Source organism: Camelus dromedarius, chromosome X, assembly GCF_036321535.1.
Source record: "Camelus dromedarius isolate mCamDro1 chromosome X, mCamDro1.pat, whole genome shotgun sequence".
In the NCBI taxonomy this organism is placed as follows: domain Eukaryota; kingdom Metazoa; phylum Chordata; class Mammalia; order Artiodactyla; family Camelidae; genus Camelus; species Camelus dromedarius.
In genome coordinates this window covers 83,984,378-84,002,805 of record NC_087472.1, presented here as the reverse complement: position 1 = coordinate 84,002,805, position 18,428 = coordinate 83,984,378, and positions in this window count along the sequence as shown.

Genomic DNA, 18,428 nt, shown 5'->3' with positions numbered 1-18,428 from the left:
GAACACAGCCCTCTCACCTGGACAAAACACCCTCACATCAGCCCAAGAAAGTGAGTCACTGGGCTGGGACAGGAACAGGGGAGCACGGGGCAATGTGTCCTCCCAGAGAAGTTCTGGAAAGACAGGACAGGAAAAGTCAGAAGTGATCATCCTCTTGAGTGGGAGGGGGAGAGGAGATGCTGAGCACCCTCACGTGGGTGTTCTGACCCCAGCATCATTTCATTTAATCCTCACGACAGGCGTGTGAAGGAGATCCTTGTAATCCCCATCTTACAGACGAGAAAACAGAAGCTCTAGGTTGAATTTCCCAAGACCACAAAAACTAGGAAATAATAATAATCAGATGTTAATAACGAGTATTTTAGAAGCCCTTACTCTGGCCCCAGGAAGTGGCCCTAATAACTTAATTTGCATTACGTGGCTATTGTTATTTGCATTGTGCAGATGAGAAGAGGGAAGCTAAGAGATCACTTGCCAAAAAACGCAAGCCCCTCCTCCCCCTACCAAATTATCCCCACGTCTTCCTTCAGCCCAGAGAAACAGGAGGGCTGCACCAACGGTGTAAATGAGGCAGCGCAGGGTGAGGCACCTGGGGGAGGAGGACCGCCCTGACGGGTACAGTGCAGAGAGTGTGTCCCCATGGAGACCGAAGCGGCGGCAGCGTCTCTGCGGATGGCGGGGCCCAGGGATTCACAGCCTAATGAACTAGATCATGAAATCTCATTTGCCTGTTCAATAGCTTCTGTGATGCGCTCAGGTTCACTTAGAACGAAAAGAAAAGGGGGCTGAGAAAGGCCTCATTTTTTGCACTTTCAAAGCGTGGGAAGATTGATGGGGAGAGGGGTCCCAGGAGGTCCACCCGGGAAGCAGGTGTGGCCGGCAAGGCTGAGAGAGCAGGGAGGCCTGAGTGTTCACACCAACAGCCCAACGGATGTCCTACGCAAGCCATCTCCAGCACAGCCCCCGGCGCGGACCAGGGCTCTCTGTCGATAATTCGTAATTGAATTTACCGAGAAAGCAGCTCCGCACATCCTCCTACGATCTCCCAGCAGGAAGATGCTGTAGGAGGGTGGCCATGGGACCCCACAGAGCAGTGCTTCTCAGACTATCTGTGGTGAGGGACCAGTTGTTTTTTATTTGTTTGTTTTCCCAATCTGTCGAGGACAAATCTTTGCTAAAATACAATAAAAATGAATTACTGGGGAACAAATGAAACTTAAAAAGCCCAAAGTTTTAGTATTTGGATTCAACCGATGTAAAATTACTTTGTCATGATGTTGGGTTTCTAAATGCTTATTCTCAGTTTCTGTCATTTACAGGTAACAAATCCTCCCCCAACTGGCAGTGGTCTGCGGACCACTCTTTGAGTAGCAGTGCCGCAAAGGACTCTGGGATGGTTGGCCAGAGCCTCCCAGGGGATGAGATGTCCTTGAGCCGAAGCCCCTTGGGCAATGGGTTTGGCAGGACAGGAACAGATGACTGCCCCTAGTAGAGTATAAAATTCTGCAAATATTGATGCTTATCACATTTTCACTCATAACACATCCCTGAGGGAAAGAGCGAGGACAGGCCTTGCATTTTTTTCCTTAAGTGGAGAAACCAAGGCTCAGGGCAATGTGGGACTTATTCAAGTTCACAAGAGTTTGTGAAGGCCAGGTCTTCCTCCCGTTTCCAATAACCTCTTGGACCAACTTTCTCCTTCTGATGAGGGAGCACCGCTATCTACACTGGGGCACCCCAAGGAAAATCTTCTCCTCTGCAGGGGACCCTCCTTTCTGCCCTTGCTGAGGGCTTCAGTGGGCATCTTTCAGATTCTTCCTAACTCTCTTACCTGCTCTCCTCACCCCCTCTTCCATGAGGAATGGGAGTCTCGACCCCTCCCAAAGGAGAGAGCAACAGGATGCCCAAATCAGAGAACCTTTTCTTGTTGGCCACAGGAACCAGGAGATCCACCTCAGATATTTCCTCTCTCCCACTGGCAAATCGTACCTCCTGAAATTGAAAGGGCACCTGGAACCATTGGAATCTGGACCTTTTGAGCCCTTAGTCCCGCTCCCTGCTGCCTGGGGCCCGTCTTCCACATCACACTCAGAAGGGGCTGTGCAACACTCCTTCCCAACCATACCATCTGCAAGCCCACACTATATATATAGAAGGACCACCATCTCCTGGCCCAGAAGCTGCCAGCAACAGAAAAACCTGCTTTGGCCAGTGATGCTTTTGCCAGCAGATGTCACTGCAGCCTGACCTCAGGTTACCAAAAATAAGCCACTAATTTTGGTTTTGAAGCTCTAGGAGGCCCATGGACAAACAGGCACCCAGAAGATACACTCCTTTGTCGCCTTTTCTTCTCTTCCTACATGGCAGACTTGCTACCTAACTGCCAGAAAGGTGTCTTTCATACCTCTGTTTCACCATCTGTAAAATGGATTCCTTTCCCACATGTTCCTTTCCTTCCCTACAGAGATGCTGTGGGATTACGGAATGGCTGTGATGTTCTAGAGCTATCTGGTTCCCCTCCTCACAGAACTTCGGTTATTTCCTCAAACAGTGGCTAAAATCGGAGCACCCCAGTGATAATGCACTTACCTCGTATTTGCCTTAGCAGGTATCCGGGAACCACCTCCACCTACTCTCGTTTCCATGGTAACAGAAGAGTCCAAAAGGGGAAAAAAAAAAACCTCTAACAAAATAAGACATCTAAGAGGCATAAACAAAATATGTGATGGTGTGGGAGGCTGTAAAGTTTTTATTGCCACCTGTTTGGGAAGACCTGCATAATTCAATCGTGCTCCTGGCATTTGCGAGGGAAGCAATCACCCCAAAGTTGTGGCAATAAAGCCTTTATGGGCCACCCCCCCCATGCTGGCACGCCCGCTTTCTAGGTACAAAGCCCCAGTTTGATAAACTTCCGCTTCTTGTATTTGCATAATGGAAACGGACGAGATTTTAAACCCAGGCTGTTGGGAGGCATAACTCGCAGCTCTCCTGGAAGTGAATCATGAGCTCGTCCGGGTGGAGGTGGCTGGGAGGAACACCAAATCCCAAGGACAGGACCGCAGGGCTGGGCGGGGGTCCGGGGAAAGACCCTCCCCCCTCCCTCTGACCTGGTGCCAGGCGAGTTCTAGTTGAAGGTCACATTAGCCCGCATCAGAGAATCATACGGTCAAAGTGCCTTCAAGGCGAGCCCACTGGCTGAGAGAGCCTGTCTAGTGCCAGTCTGGGGCAGAAAGGGGAGTTGCAACCCAAGTGCGTATCTGATGTTCCTTCCCATCAGCCCCCCATCCTGCTCTCTTTGAGCCTACCTTTTCTGGCACCCCCCTCTCTCATCTGCCATCCATCACCCACCACTGCCACTATTTTTTGCAGAGTGTACCCGTCGGGGGCAGGGGCGGGAGCGGGTAAGTAGCAGCGGCTGCTCCTGGTGCCTCCCCCTCTCAGGAGATTACTGCAGCCCTGCCGGCGCTCAGTGGTAAAAGTTTGAACGTGTCTGCAGAGCTTAATCAAATGCTAATTCCGTGTGGTGAAAGAATTTGCTGGAATCTGCAAGGGAGCTCCTGGCAGCAAGAAAATGCGTTGATTCACTCCCAAATCTGCTTTGCCCAAGCCGGGTGCGATTTAGACTGTAAAGCTGCATTCAATCACAAAGTGCTGTGTGGATCACACAGCCATCCTTTGTGTCGTTAATGAAGGGAAAAACAGGGCTTTATTCTGAAGCTTTGTGTATAATCAGATGCCATGTTGTAAAGCTCTGGAAAACACACCAGAAATCATAATTGGGAGGAAATAAAAGGGTTAGTCCAAAAGAGCATATGATTTAAATAAGAAGGGGAAAGAAACTGCCCCCAAGATTTGTGCGTTTCAAGAATCAACTTTTAATTCATTCGCAGGGAGATTACAGAAGGGGAGGAGCAGCCTTTAAAATAGTATGAAAAGCTAGTTTAGATGTAAATGAGAGATAATGGGCTTTCGCCGGGAAATAAGCAAGGGGGCCAAGTTTGCGCCCAGGGCCGGGGCAGGGGGGTGGGACACATCTTGGCATGCCCGGCTCCGAAGGTCTCTAGACCCAGAAACGGCGGAGAACACAGGGTTTGCCCGGCCCGGTGGGAGAGAGGAGGTTTCATGGCCCAGGTTCTGGTACCCAGCATTCAGAGCAAAAGGAAGGTGCTGGCTGCCCGCGGTGGTCCCCAAGGAGTCTGAATCTTGGCCGGGTTGGGGCAGGGAGAGAGCTTGATTGTTGCTTTAACACAGAAAATCTCGGTGTGAGCATTTTGAGGTCGCTAAGGAAGGGGGTTGGGGCTTTTACGCTTGTCTTCCAGCTGGAGTTAAGGAGCGCTGCGTCGAGCCCTCCCCAGCCCTAATTCTCTAATGATTTGCTTATTAGTTCGGATCAGGGAGCCAGCTTCTGGAGAGATGTGAATTGGCATTGATTTAATCCTCTTCCCAGCACGCGCTCCCAGCCCAGGGTGAGGCTGGGAGGGGAGAGGGGGCTGCCAGCCCGTTCAAGAGCAAGTTGCTGCTTCTCCTGCCTCGCTTTGTCTGCCCTCCTTCCCATCTGCTCTCAGGCAGAGAGGAGGTGGTGGATGAAGCCCGGGCTCTAGATCTGGCTGAGCTCGGCAGCCTCCTAAGGAAATGAGATGTGTGGACAAGATGCTGCGGAAGGTCCCTCAGCTCGAGCACCTCTAATTAGATGGCTGGGACCTTTGGAAAGTTTGGGGGGGGGTGCATAATTCCTCCCACACGTGTTCGGTATTCTGTAAATCACGTGCTGTTCCACGTATCATGTCACTTAAACCACCCAACAGCCTCTCCGGTAGCTATCGTCATTATCCACATTTAACAAGAAAGAAAGCCGAGCCTCAGAGAGGTTAAATAACTCGCCTAAGGTCACACAGGTCAAAGTCTTCGCCACCGTGCTGTGTGGCTTCATCGGAGCTGCTTCCGCTTGCACATGCCTTCTTCACGTCTGATGGTCCATCCCTTTGTAAACTGTCCTCAAGAGCATCTCTCTCTATCCTTCTTCTAACAAGATAACGGTAGTCAAGGCCTCGGTGTTTCAGAGTTTGCTGCTCAGGCTTCATCCCTCCGACTGGGCGCCCTTTTCTGAACATGGCAAGAAGCACAACCCAGGGACTGTTTATTCCAACCCGACTGGCCTCATTATAGTTCCAGCTCCACACCGGCACTCGGGAGGTCCCCATGACCTCTACTCCCCGTCCTTCTCTTCCCCCTTTATAGCAACACCACAGGGCTCCACTGAATCTATAGGCAAGTCGATGGTCACTGTGTCCCCACATTGTCCTCTTCTATGGGGAGGTCCCTTCTCTGAGCTGCCGCTGGGCCCTGAGTGGGCTTACCTTTCCTGTTCACCGCACCCCCCACTCCGCCACCACCGTGACACTAAGCATTTGAGAGCTGGAACTGAGTCTCATATTTCTCTACATTTCTAATTCTACGGTGTCTTGAACATAGTAGGCCCTTGGAAAGAATCTGCCAGTAGACTGATTAACAGAACATGGGAGTCTACTTGTGGTTTCTTTGAAAATCTCTGGCGGATATCTTTCCAATCCCCGTAAGCCCTGCCACTCGTCAAAAGCGATCCATTACAGATTTCACCTGCCAAGGCCTCCGTTTCAGAATGCTATTAAGGGTCCAAATAAAGGAAGCGTTTCCAAGAAATCCCTGGAGTTGGCTGGTCCTAAAGGCAACTCCAAGAGTCCAACCGGCATATGTTAAGCTCCTACCGTATACCCGGGCATGGGGGCTAGGCCTTGAGGATACCAAAATGAATAAGATATAGGGTCTGCCTCTCCATCTGGCAGATTGTAACCTGAACCAGACAGCCGTTGTGTGGGTCTCCCCTACTCAGTGGTAAACTTGGTGAGAGCCGGGATCACACACTAGATGTGTTCACCATTCTACCTCCAACCTGTAGTACAGGGAAGGCATGCTCTGGAAACCCACATTGCGTAAGAACCCTTAAAGAACTCTGCCATGTTGCCTTGTTTAATCTCCACCCCAACACAGTAAAATTAGTACAATGATTCTTCATTCTCGTGATGAGAAAATGGGCTGGATGACTTCACGTAAGTTTCCAGATATTACATCTGGGGTGGAGGTGGAGGGGTTCAGATCCATGTCTGTCTGACTCCCATCCGTTACACGCCTCCCCGGGGACTCCCAGGATGCCCTCCTGAGCTGGCAGATGATGGGCCAGACAGCTATGAGCCAGTTCTGATTAAGTGTAAGCTGTCATTGTCTCCTCAACAGCCAATTCACATCCCAGCTTAAAAGGAATTGCTCAGAATGAGCCCACCTAGCCGTTGGTTTCTAAATACCATTTTTTCCCCATCAAAAGCAACCAGCCTCCTTGGAGAAATAGATGAAAGGAGGCTAAAGAGACATGACGACTAAATGCAATATTGATCCTAGATTGGTTTCTGGATCAGGAAAAGAACATGATACAAAGTACAGTGGAGGGACTATTGACAAAATGTGAATATGGACTCTAAGTAAGAGAATATGTTTGCATCAGTATAAATGCGTTGGTTGTGAAAATGCTCTTGTGGTTATGTACGAGAATGCCCTTACTTCAGAGCGGCTGAAATAGAGGTGAAGTGTTATTATACCTATAAATTACTTTTGAATGGTTGGGGAAAGAGATTAGATAGATAGATAGATAAATAGATAGATAAACAATTATGGCAAAATAATAATTAGTGACACAAGAGGCAGTGTGATAGGGTACATGGGTGCTCACTGTATTATTCTTTCTATTTTCCTGAAGGTTTGCAATTTTTCAAAATAAAAATTGGAAGGGGAGAGAATTACACAGAAACGGCCCTGAGAAGTTTGCCCACATCCACCAGGAAGGTCTGGGATGGAGGCTGGGGGCCACAAATGCAGATGCGCTGGTCACAGTGAAGGAGCAGCCGTGGGAACGGATGCATTAGCCGAAGTACATTTGTTACAAGAACGCTCACAAGAGGCCTCTGTAGCAACCGACCATTTTTACAGGCCTTTTCAAACGTGAAACCAAATTAACTACTACATACCATTAAATACAGAGCTGTACATGCGAAAACCCTTGAGTGGTAACCCAGGACAAGGTGGGAGCAGGTTGGAGGTATCCCATCTCCACTTCAGAGACTCAAATCTAGGCCACTTATTACCTCGGGTAACACCTAAATGTCAAAAGGCACGGACGGAGCCAGAGAGCGAAGCTCGCCTGTGAATACAAATGGGAACGGGCTTTAAAAATAAAGCCGGGGTTCAGGTTCCAATACTCCAAATGCCAATCAAAAGACTCATTTATTTTTTTAAATATGTGGGTGAGAGTTGAGAATTATGTCTGAAAGGCCGTATCCAGGAATAAGCACAGAGATCATCGTGTAGATTTCTGAAGTTCTGTTTGGCTGCCTTGGGTTTAGTTTAGTGTTGTTTTTTTTAACCAGTCGGGGAGATGGGGGGGGCTGCTTTTGAAGTTTTGAAAACGAGCATCTATTTGTGAAATTTTTTTCAAAGTAAAAGAGTGAAAGAGAAAGAGCTGCTCAGACCAGGCTCTGAAAATATCTTCCCCAGGTAGGTCTGGGGAGTGCGGATGGAGAGAATCATTGTAATTAGAGAAAAGCAGTGGTGGGAGGCGTGGATGTAGCTCAGGGGTAGAGCGCGTGCTTAGCATGCACGAAGTTCTGGGTTCAATCTCCAGTACCTCCATCAAAAAAAAATGGAAAATTTAAAAGATGTTATGTTGAGTGCTCTTACCACAAAAGGGGGGAGGGAAGCAGGTGGAAGGAGACTTTTGGAAGTGATAGCTATGTTTGAGGCATTGATGGCAGTGATGCTGTCATGGGTGTACGCTTACCTCTAAGCACATCGAGTTGTATGTATTAAATATCCACACCTTTTTGTATGTCAAGCGTACCTCAGTAAAGCAGTTGAAAGGAAGGAAAGAAAGGAAGGAAAGAAGGAAGGAAGGAAGGAAGATGAAAGAAAGAAAGAAAGAAAGAAAGAAAGAAAGAAAGAAAGAAAGAAAGAAAGAAAGAAAGAAAGAGAAAGAAAGAAAGAAAGAGAAAGAAAGAAAGAAAGAGAGGAAGGAAGGAAGGAAGGAAGGAAGGAAGGAAGGAAGAAAGGAAGGCACATTTTAGATCTAAAATTTTGCTCTTGGTGGCAAAATACTTGACAACAAGGACGAACTTTGATGTCAACACTTTGAGGAAGTCACCAAACCCAGGAGGGCTTTCTGAAGACAGCCTACCTGCTAACAAAAGTTGAGATGCACTGGCTTGGAGGCTTCGAATTTCTGTCACTGAAGTCCTGGTGGTGCCTTTAGTAGCCGATGGCAGAATTTCCTCCTAAGGCCTGGCACTTCAGAGGTGGTCTCCGACTGAGGCAGCTGACAAATCCAGTGACCCTGTTCTCGAGTGAGAGGGGTCCAGCTCAGGGCAAAAGAAAGCCCTCATTGCTGCCACGACCACCCCTGACACCCCAAGCAGCCAATCTGAGAGCCAGGTAGGGGCAGAACTTCTGCTCAGGGTTTAGGGGAGCAAAGCCCCTCTCTCCTGGCCAGGCGCCATTTTGTTTCTCCTCAGAAGAAACTCAGAACAAGGGCAAGAACAGAGCTGAAGAGAGACAAGGGCAGGCTTGGCCAACAGAAGACATTCCTATTTGGAAAAATAAGGACAGTCCAGTTCATCGTTAGAGGCCATGGTTATTGCTGTTTTGGTTTTAGTTTGTTTGGGGGAAGCAGACCATTGCAGGAAATAGAGTCGAAAAGTCATTCAACCTTATCCTGCTTTGCCAGCCAAAAGTTCTCACAGAGAAGTCTCCGGACTGAAAGGAAGAGGGCATGAGCCCTATACGATGTCGTGGCTTTGGAATTTATTTAGATTGCCTTTTTAGTATGTTACATTCCCTCTTTTGTAAATGTGCTATGTGTGCTCAAAACGAATGTGTAATCTTGTTTGTTGAGGGTCAAAGTCTATTAATATACATTAAAGTGTACTCACTTCAAGTCTTCAGTATTTACATTTGTTTTTTTTTTTTGTCTTCTTTATTCATCAGTTTTCAGAGAGAGAAATCTTAAAATCTCCAGCCACACTTCCTGGTTTATCTATTTTGTTTTCCAGTTCTGTTCACTGTTCGCTTTAAATGCTGGAGGTTCTGTTGATAATTGCATGGAATGTAAATCCTAATGAAAGGTATCTCGGTCTGTTTTGTTCTCTATTGGATCCTTCAAACCTAGAACAATGCCTAGAATATTGTAGGCATTTAATACATTTTGCTATATGAGTAAATCAATGTATGTTCATCATCCTTTTTTTACTCTGGAACTATTATTTCTTTACCCAGTATAAACCATCCCCTTTTGAACTCGAATGTCTATTGCCTTGAATTCTAGTCGACTCTTCGGATAGTAAAATTGCTACTCTAGCTTTATTTGATTTATTTTTTCCTGGTATTTTCCCCCCCCCATTCATTTCCTTTCAGCTAGCCTGTGTTCTTCAGCTTTAAGAATACAAAATAGTGGATAGTGGACAATAGCAGGCTGGTTGTGATCTGTGAGTTTGGCCCACTTGTATTTCTTCCAATTACCTCTCAGAATTCATTTTACCATCTTAATTCCCATTTACTATTAACCATAATTTATTTCTGTGTTTGTTTTCTTTGATTCCTGACTTTTCTTGAACATTTCAAATGTTTCTCTGCTAGTTTATAGGCTACACATTCTAAGTTTATTCTTCTGGTGATTACCTGTAGCTTATTTATCCTCATTTCTTCCATCTATTTATTAAACTTATCAACACCTGTAGGGTGGCAGATTGTATTTTCCAAAGATGGTCCCCAACGATGTCCCCCAGCCCACATACTAGTCTACAACAGGACCCTGACACCCTTCTCACTGGGAGAGGGAGCTGTGGGGGCCGGGGGAGGGGGCGGTCCTTGTCCCCCCACCTTGAATCTGGGTGGACTTGTGGTTCAAGTGTAACTTCAGCCTGGTGAAGGTGACACTGTGTGACTGTCAAGGCTAGATCAAAAAAGGTGATGCCAGCTCTATTTTGCTCATTTGATCACTTGTGCTGGAGCCCTGAACCACCATTTAAATAGTACAACCACCCCAAGGCATGCCATGCTATCAGCCCAAAGAGCCCGGGTGGCGAGACCTCCTGGAGAGGCCCTGAGACCACATGGAACCCCCAGCTGTCCCAGCCTCTTGCTGTTCCAGCCTCAGCCTGACTGTAACCACATGAGAGACACAAAGCCAGAACTATTCCATCAAGCACTTCCCGAATTCCTGATCCACAGAGATCATCAGAGACAACAAAATGATTGTGATTATTTTAAGTCACTAAGTTTTAGAATGATTTTTCCATGAATGTAACAACTGGAATGGATATGTTTCCCTCTGGAATAAGAGACGTACTATAGCATTCTCTTACATCCTTCTAGTTTCTACCTACCCACCCCACCACTATGTTGGTGTCACTAGAATTTTGCTCTGTTAGAAAGGGGTGCCTTAGCTTTTTATAGAGCAATATGCTTACTAAGTCGTGAAATCATTCTCACTTTTCATATATCTCCTAACTGGAGTAATTTAGTCTATGTCTTTTGATGTGTGATTTGACGTATTTATGTATGCCATATTACTTTGCCATCTTACTATGCCATCTATTTACTATGCTTCTTTTTTTATCCTCTGTTTCTTTTATTAGATTACTTAGGTTTTCTTTATTATCTTTTCCCCACCTCTACTGGTTTGGAAATTAGGTACTCTATTTCTACGCTGTTAATGTTACTCCTAAATTTTTAATATTCATACTTGACATAACAAAGCTTTCAGTTAATCAATAGCTCTGTTCTTATCCTGAACAATATGAGGAATTTAGAATACTTTAATTCCAATCACCTTCCTCCATCTTTTTTTTAACTTTTTTTTTATTGAGTTATAGTCATTTTACAATGTTGTGTTCTTCCTCCATCTTTTATGGTATTATTGTCCTATCTTGGTTGCTGCTTCAAGTTAGACAGCTTGCTAGGATTGCATAAATCTGTGCGTACCAACGTATTTACTTAACATTGTTTCTCGCATCACACACTTATCTTCTAGGATCATTTTCCTTTTTCCTGGAGTACATCCTGCAGGAGTCTTTTCAGTGACAATGTGTTAGCAGTAGACAGTTTTTGGTTATCTGAAAATGTCTTTGTTTCACGTTCACTCTTGATTAAGAATTTAACAGAGTATGAAATTCTAGATACTGTTTTCACTCAGCATTTTGAAGACATTATTCCATTGTCTTCTGGTTTTTATTGTTGCTGGTGAGCAATCTGCTGCCAGTCTTAATATTCTTCCTTAGTAGTAACCTCTCCCCCCTCTCTGATTGCTTTTAAGATGCTCTCTTTCTCTTTGGAATTTTACGATAATGTGGCTTAGTTTTACTTCTGTTTATTCCGATGAGGATTTATTGTGCCTTTTGAATCTATCTTTTATCAGTTCTGGAACGTTCCTAGCTATTATGTCATTGTCTATTTCTTCTCCCACATTCTCTCTGTTCTTCCTTCTGAAACTCCTATTAATTGTACATGGGACTTTTTTTTTCATTCTATTCTCCATGTCTTTTTACCTCCCTTTCTTATTTTTATTAATGTGTGCTGCATCCTGGGTGATTATCTGACATTACACTCTGGTTCAGTAATTCCCTGTATCTCAGGTCCAATTCTTGCCTCACAGGACCCAAGGCATCAATCAGTTCCTGCCCCCAAGCTGGGCATTAAATTGTCCGGGGCCTGAAGTACTGAGACAATGTCTCTCCCCATTCACTCTCACCCTAAGGCAGTCACATCATCAGTCATAAGCTCGCTGCCCTAGTTTTCAGTACCCTTTTCATTCACAGCCCCTGTCCATTTCCCATATGCACATCTATTCATTCAAATAAATATTTGTTTCTTTCTAGATAACTGTGGAAAGCGGGTTTTCAGGTTATCTTTATCCTAGTATTGCCAGAACTAGAAGCTGAAATTTACTTATATAAGCAAATATGAAATCCACCATTTGCTGCGATTCCTTGGCTATGATGTTGATATTCTTTCCTTAAGTATCTCTGACAGATAAATACACTGCTTTACATCTTTTGCACATATTTTTTTAATGTTGAAATCATAAACGCTCACCACTGACCTAAGTTTCACTCTATAGTGGATAAAAACTCCTGGAATTTTTGGCCTGCTGGCTGGAAGTGTTCCTTCATAGTCAGGACTCTGTCTTATCACCTCTTCTGTTGATCTTTACCTAAAAATATCCTTGCTTTTATGTCTTAGTAATACTATTAAGTCATTAACGAGAGAGGCAGCGCAGAATATGAGAAAAAAATATACATGAGCTCTGGAGTCAGCAAAACGTGGCTTTTTATTTTCCAGCTGGGTGTCCTTGGGAAAAATAGTTCTATGTGAGTCTCAGTTTCTGCCATCTGTAAAATGGGGATGATGAATACCTCCTTTGCAAGGATGAAGGTAAAACTAGAATAATGTTTATAAAGCATCCAGCGCAAAAGAGGTTCTTAAATTATTATTTAATCTACCTTTGAGGTCTTTTCTTTTAACTACATAAGTATGCCCCTTGGCATTATCCACAGTGGCTAAAAGGATGTGCCTTCAATTACGAGTTCCTTTATCTCACTAGTCACCAACTACTTCCTTTTCTTAACATTAACAAAATTTCCCTTTTTATATGCTTCTGGTCATTTAGGGAGCAGTCACCTTAACTTTAATTGCCTTTACTAAACCTCCATATCCAATAAATGTGCCTTGTTTCAGCCATAAAATTAATCATGGCTTTATCTGCATGTTCTTAGCTGGGATGATGTAAGTAAGAAGGGTGAGGTCATTTGTAAGTTTCAAGTTGGAATATACCTGATCCAGAGGATATCAGAGCTGGAAAGGACCACAGACATCCTCAAGATGAGGAGTCGAAGGGCCAGCCAGGAAAGATGACCTCCTCAAGCTCACGCAACCAGTGAGTGACGGAGCTGAGATCAAAAGTCAGGCTTTCTGATGATAAGAGCAAAGCTCTAACTGGAGTCATTCTCACCGACCAAACTACAAAGTTGCAACTAACCTTTTGGAATAATCAGTTGGTAATCTAGAAGCAAGCCAAATTGTCATTGTTAATCATTTCCCTTCCACTCTGTTTCTGTGGCTCTTTAAACCTATCCATTGTAGCTTTCCAGGGAGCCTCATGACTCCACGTTCATAGTTGATTTTGAATAACTGTGTGTTTGATGAAATAACGAAGGAGTGTCCTGCCATTATCTGACATTATGTGTCACGAATTCTAAGCCTGAATTGAACCCTTTTACATTCTGCACTCATGTAAGAAGTGGCCCTCGTTGTTCTCCTGGCATTGCTATCTTTATGTGTGTTTAATACTTTCCCCACACGGAAACTGAAAACATGCCTTTCTTTCATTCCTGCATGGTTAATCCCTCTCAGACACAGGAAGTTGGCAACCTTTCCATGAACTGATCGTCTCCAAGCTGTGCTCTGTGCGGTGACCACCCAGCTGAGTGATGGATGCCAGGCTAGGGCAGGGGCAGGGAGGGGAGAGACCCAGTAGAGGTCCATTACCTCCATGAGAAAATTCAAATGCTGTGTTTTACCAACAGTGGGTTGGGAATGTGGTGGTGTATATCCCCCTGGAGCTCAGCCAGGTGCTGGGAGGATCTTGAGAAGAATGGGAAGCAGAGGGTGAGGGAAAGCATGCATCCTAGACCATGGGAACACCATCACCATCACCATCACCAAACATGGCAGCAGGAAGGCAGGAGGCCCAGCAGCCCTAGTGATCTGGGTGGACAGGGGTGGACACCAATACTGATGCACCTTTAAGGTCTGACAGGTCCATTGGTCTGGCCACTGGTTTAGTGGCTGTGTCATGAAATCAAGTGGACCTTCCTCTGAAGCGAAGGCAAATATGTCCTTCAACACTGAGAGTGGAAGAATGGGATCTCATAGGATGGGGCTGGGCCTGGCAACCTGTAGTCACACTACATCCCATAGAAATAGCTGTGCCTGGAGGTCCCTGGCACAAAACAGACTGTTCTCTGCTTGAGTCCTCACAGTGTTCACTTCAGTCTTTGGGGCCACAATACTCAATCAATTCAAAACAGTCCTAACTTGAGAGATACTACAGAGACAGCTAGGCATTCCCCCAAAATTTATGCTCCCACCCCTCTTGCACGGTATAGAGTTGCCATTGATGCACAGCTGTGCAGCCAGAAACTACATTTCTCAACTCTCCTTGCACCCTAGTGTGACCATGTGTCTGGTTCTCTTATCTATTGAATGAGAGAGGAAATGTTTAGCATTCCCAGACTAAAGCATTTAAGAAGTATGCCTGCCCTCCTTCTCTCTGTTCTCTCTTTCCCCTTCCTTTAGACTGGAAACTGACGCTACCTGAGTCCTAGAGCAGTGGTTCTCAGTGTGGCCCCTGGACCAGCAGTGGCTGCATCCTTTGGGAACTCATTAGAATGCACATTCTCAGTCCCCACCCCAGACTTACTAAATCAGACACTCTGGGAGTAGGGCCCAGTGGTCTGGAGCCCTCCAGGAGATTCTGGTGGTCACTAAAGTTTAAGAACCACTGTCCCTAAGAGATGGCACAGCCACAAGACAGAAGAAGAAGCCTGGGTTCCTGAATCACCACACGGAGGGGAGCCACCCTCCAACCAGAAACATCTGTATCAGACTAGTCTGTGAAATAGAAATAAACTTCGGTTGTGTAGCCACTGAGATTTGAGGGTTTATTTGTTACAACAGCTAGTGTTATACTAATACAGGTGGGAGGTCCAACTCCATCCCAAACCCAATCCCAGTGACAGGGTCGGGGGTGGGGGGGAAGGATGCTAAGTATCACTGGATTCCTGACACTGAAAAGGGAATACAGAAGGGGGCTAACCCAGCTAGCTAGTGGTGGCAGCAGCGGGAGTAGAAGATGGAGATCGAGAGGCCTCAAGGCCTCAAGGTCATGCTCCTCAAACCAGCAGGCATCAAGAATCACCAGGAAGTGGTGAGGGGCAAGATAAGGGTAGGGGACGAAGAGGTACAAACTATTAGGTATAAAATAAGCTAAAAGGATATATTGTACAGCACTGGAAATATAGGCAATATTTTATAATAACTATAAATGGGGTATAACCTCTAAAAACTATGAATCACTATATTGTACACCCTGTGACATATAATATCGTACGGCAACCATGCTTCAATTTAAAAGAAAAAGAATCACCAGGAAGAGGAAGAGGCACAGGTGATGTGGAATGACTGTGTCTCCCAGGAGCCCTCTGCCAATCTCACGTGGACGGTTTTCTCGGAAAACAAGGCAGATGCAAGGCTCACCTGCCAACTGTCGGCTGACTATCTAACTATATAACCACTGTTACTGGCAGATCAGGACAGGGCCCAGGAATCTAACATCACCTGGGCCTGCAATAGCTGCTATTGTGCTACTGAGCTTGCTGGATTAGCTTCAGGAATCTGGGGGTCTGGTAGGCATAATTCTGAGATGCCCACCCCCGACCCAGTGACTCTTGCCCTTGGATGGCCCCCTCTCCTTTAAGTGCGGGCAGAACATGCGAACGTGATGAAATATCACTCCTGTAATTATGTTACATTGTATGGCAAAAGAGAGATCATGCTGGGTGGGCCTGGCTTAATCAGGTGATTAAGAAACAGAGTTCTCTCTGGCTGCTCGCAGAACAGGAAGGTAGAGTGACACACTCTAGATGGCCTAGAAGAAAGCACACATCCATGTGAACTGCCTACAGGGGCCACGTGGCCAGGAAATACCGGAAGCCTCTAGCTGAGAATGGCCCTTGGTCAGCAGCTTATAAGAAGATGAGGCCCCAGCCCCACAACCCCAAAGAACTGAATTCTATCAATTTGCAGTGAGCCTGGAAGAGGACCCCAAGCCTCAGAGGAGAACCATAGCCCCAGTGGCTACCTTGATGTCAGCCTACTGAAACCCTGAGCAGAAAATCCGGTCACACCGTTCCAGGACTTCAGACCTACAGAATGATGTGCTAATGCATTCGAGTGGGTTTGAGTTTCTGCATTTGTGGCAATTTGCCACACGGGAATAGGAAACTAATCCATGGGGGACCGTGGGTCCAGCAGTATAGGGGACACTGGCCATGCTCAGCTCAGATCCCCTCAGATGCCTTTGCTGGTGTCTGTGTGCCCTCCCCATCTGCCCTGTACTCTCAGTTGCAACAGCTCACACCTGTAATTCTCCTTAGCTGGCTGGCCCGCAGCTTCTGCAGTTGTATTACGCAGTTTGGGCAGAGCTAGAAGTGCCTGGGAGTTTCTGTTCCCCCAGAGAGACACTTGTCAAAGACCGACTGGTATGGGAGCATAAACCCCAGCTCCCTTGCCTCGAGTTGGAATAAACTCGGAGGATAACTCACACTCCAGAGCTCCCCTACGAGATCAGGCTGAGCTAAGACTTGGCCTGAGATCCCACCTTGCCCGGCTCCCTCCTCTCCTCATTCTGCCTTCCCCAGCCCTCCCTGATCTCCCCTGGGAGCCCATCCTTCAAAACTCACTCGCGCCTGAATCCTCGTTCCAGGTTCTTCTCCTGGGTAGCCCCACCTCAAATGATGCATTATCCCTTTTCCCCTCTCCCCGCCCTCAAGTGAGATGATGTATGTGACGGCGCTTTGCAACTGCCAAGCAGCCTTCGTGATAGTCCTTCCGTGCTGTTTTCCCTCAGCCCTTCCTCTTCGGTGTTGGTGTGTCAGGGTGACATCGTTATTTTAGCAGCTGGCAATGGGGTTCCTTTACAGGAGGAGGGAGACTTAGTTTAGGAAAAGACCTTGATGGGGCAGAGGAGGGACTAAGAGCACTGCTGAGAGGGAGACTCCATAAATGATGTAAATAAGACACTGTGCATCAGGAGGGAACCGGAAGTCGGGAGAAGAAGAGAGGCGAGGCGAAGGCTGGCAGGGAGGGAAAGAAGGTGGCTGGACTGGAATCCACAATTGCTGTGATGCAGGAAGAACTTGGTCCTTACAAATCGACTTGTTGATGTGGCTTTCGTGTGACTCTCCCTGCCACCGGCATAGCCCTGAACCTCAGTAAGGCCAGCTGGGCACGCAGTCGCCTAGGAGAGTGGTTTTTAGGAAACCAGGTTCTCGTTCTTGGTCCTCATGGAGCCCAGATCTGGCTCCAGGTTCTGGCCACATGCGCCAACTGCCGACTGGAGGGTTCCACGGACCCACCATCAATCTGAGTGTGACCCTGCCTGAACTCATCACTTTCCCTCCCAAACCTCATTCTGCTGTTGTCCTCCAGAACTCCAGTGCTCTTACTGCCCCCTGACAAGCTGTGTTAGTTTTGTTCCTCCCCAAGCAGACACTGAGACAAGGACATGGTTGATCCCACGCGAGGGGGTGAGGACATGAGACACGAGAGAGAAAGCCAATAAAGGGTGTGGACACTGGGCTCCCTCCTGCTGGGGGCCCTCTGAGGAGGGGTGTAAAACATACCTCAGAATTTTCCAACCAAAGGATGGGGAGGCTGAGGTTTTTTCCAGTGGTCCTCATTGTTGAAAATTGCTCCGGATGACAGAATTCCTAGAACTTCTGGGAAGCCCAGTGCCTGGGCTGAGCAGCTCCCATGGTACCAGACAAAGGCCTGGGACAGAGCACCAGGGAAGTGTGGGTACCCCAGGAGGGAAGCAGGCAGTGTGGCCAGGGACCTGCCCACCCCCGCGGCAGGTGAACCCACAGATGGGTGGATGGGTGTGGGGCTCAGCATCTACAGCAGCCATAGAAAAGCCTTGAGCTCCCGCCAGCCCCTCCCTCGCCCTGGCTCCTCCCACCGCATCACTCAACGCCGAGTTCCTGGTCACCTGCTACAACTGTTCCTTTCTTCCCATGCTCAGCTGCTACCGAGGCTCAGGCCCACAACATTTCTCTCCTAGAAATAATAGCTTACTGTCTGACTGAATGCGCCTCCTAAAAATTCCTCGGTTGAAACCCGAAGCCTCAAGGTGAATGTATCTGGAGATGAGGCCCTTAAGGAGGTAATTAAAGTTAAATGAGGTCATAAGGGCGGAGCCCTAATCCCACAGGACTGGTGTCCTTATAAGAAAAAGAAATACTAGAACAATCTCTCTCTCTCTCTCTCACACACACACACACACACACACACACGCACACACACACAAACACAAGCACAGAGGAAAGATCATGCGAGGACACAGTGAGAAGGCGGCCGTCTATAAACCAGGAAGAGAGGCCTCGGGAGACATCAACTCTGCCAGCACCTTGACCTGGGATTTCCAGCCTCCAGAACGGTCAGAAAACAAATGTCTGCTGTTTAAGCCACCCAGTCTGTGTGTTTTGTTATGGCCCCAGCCGACCAGGACACTTACC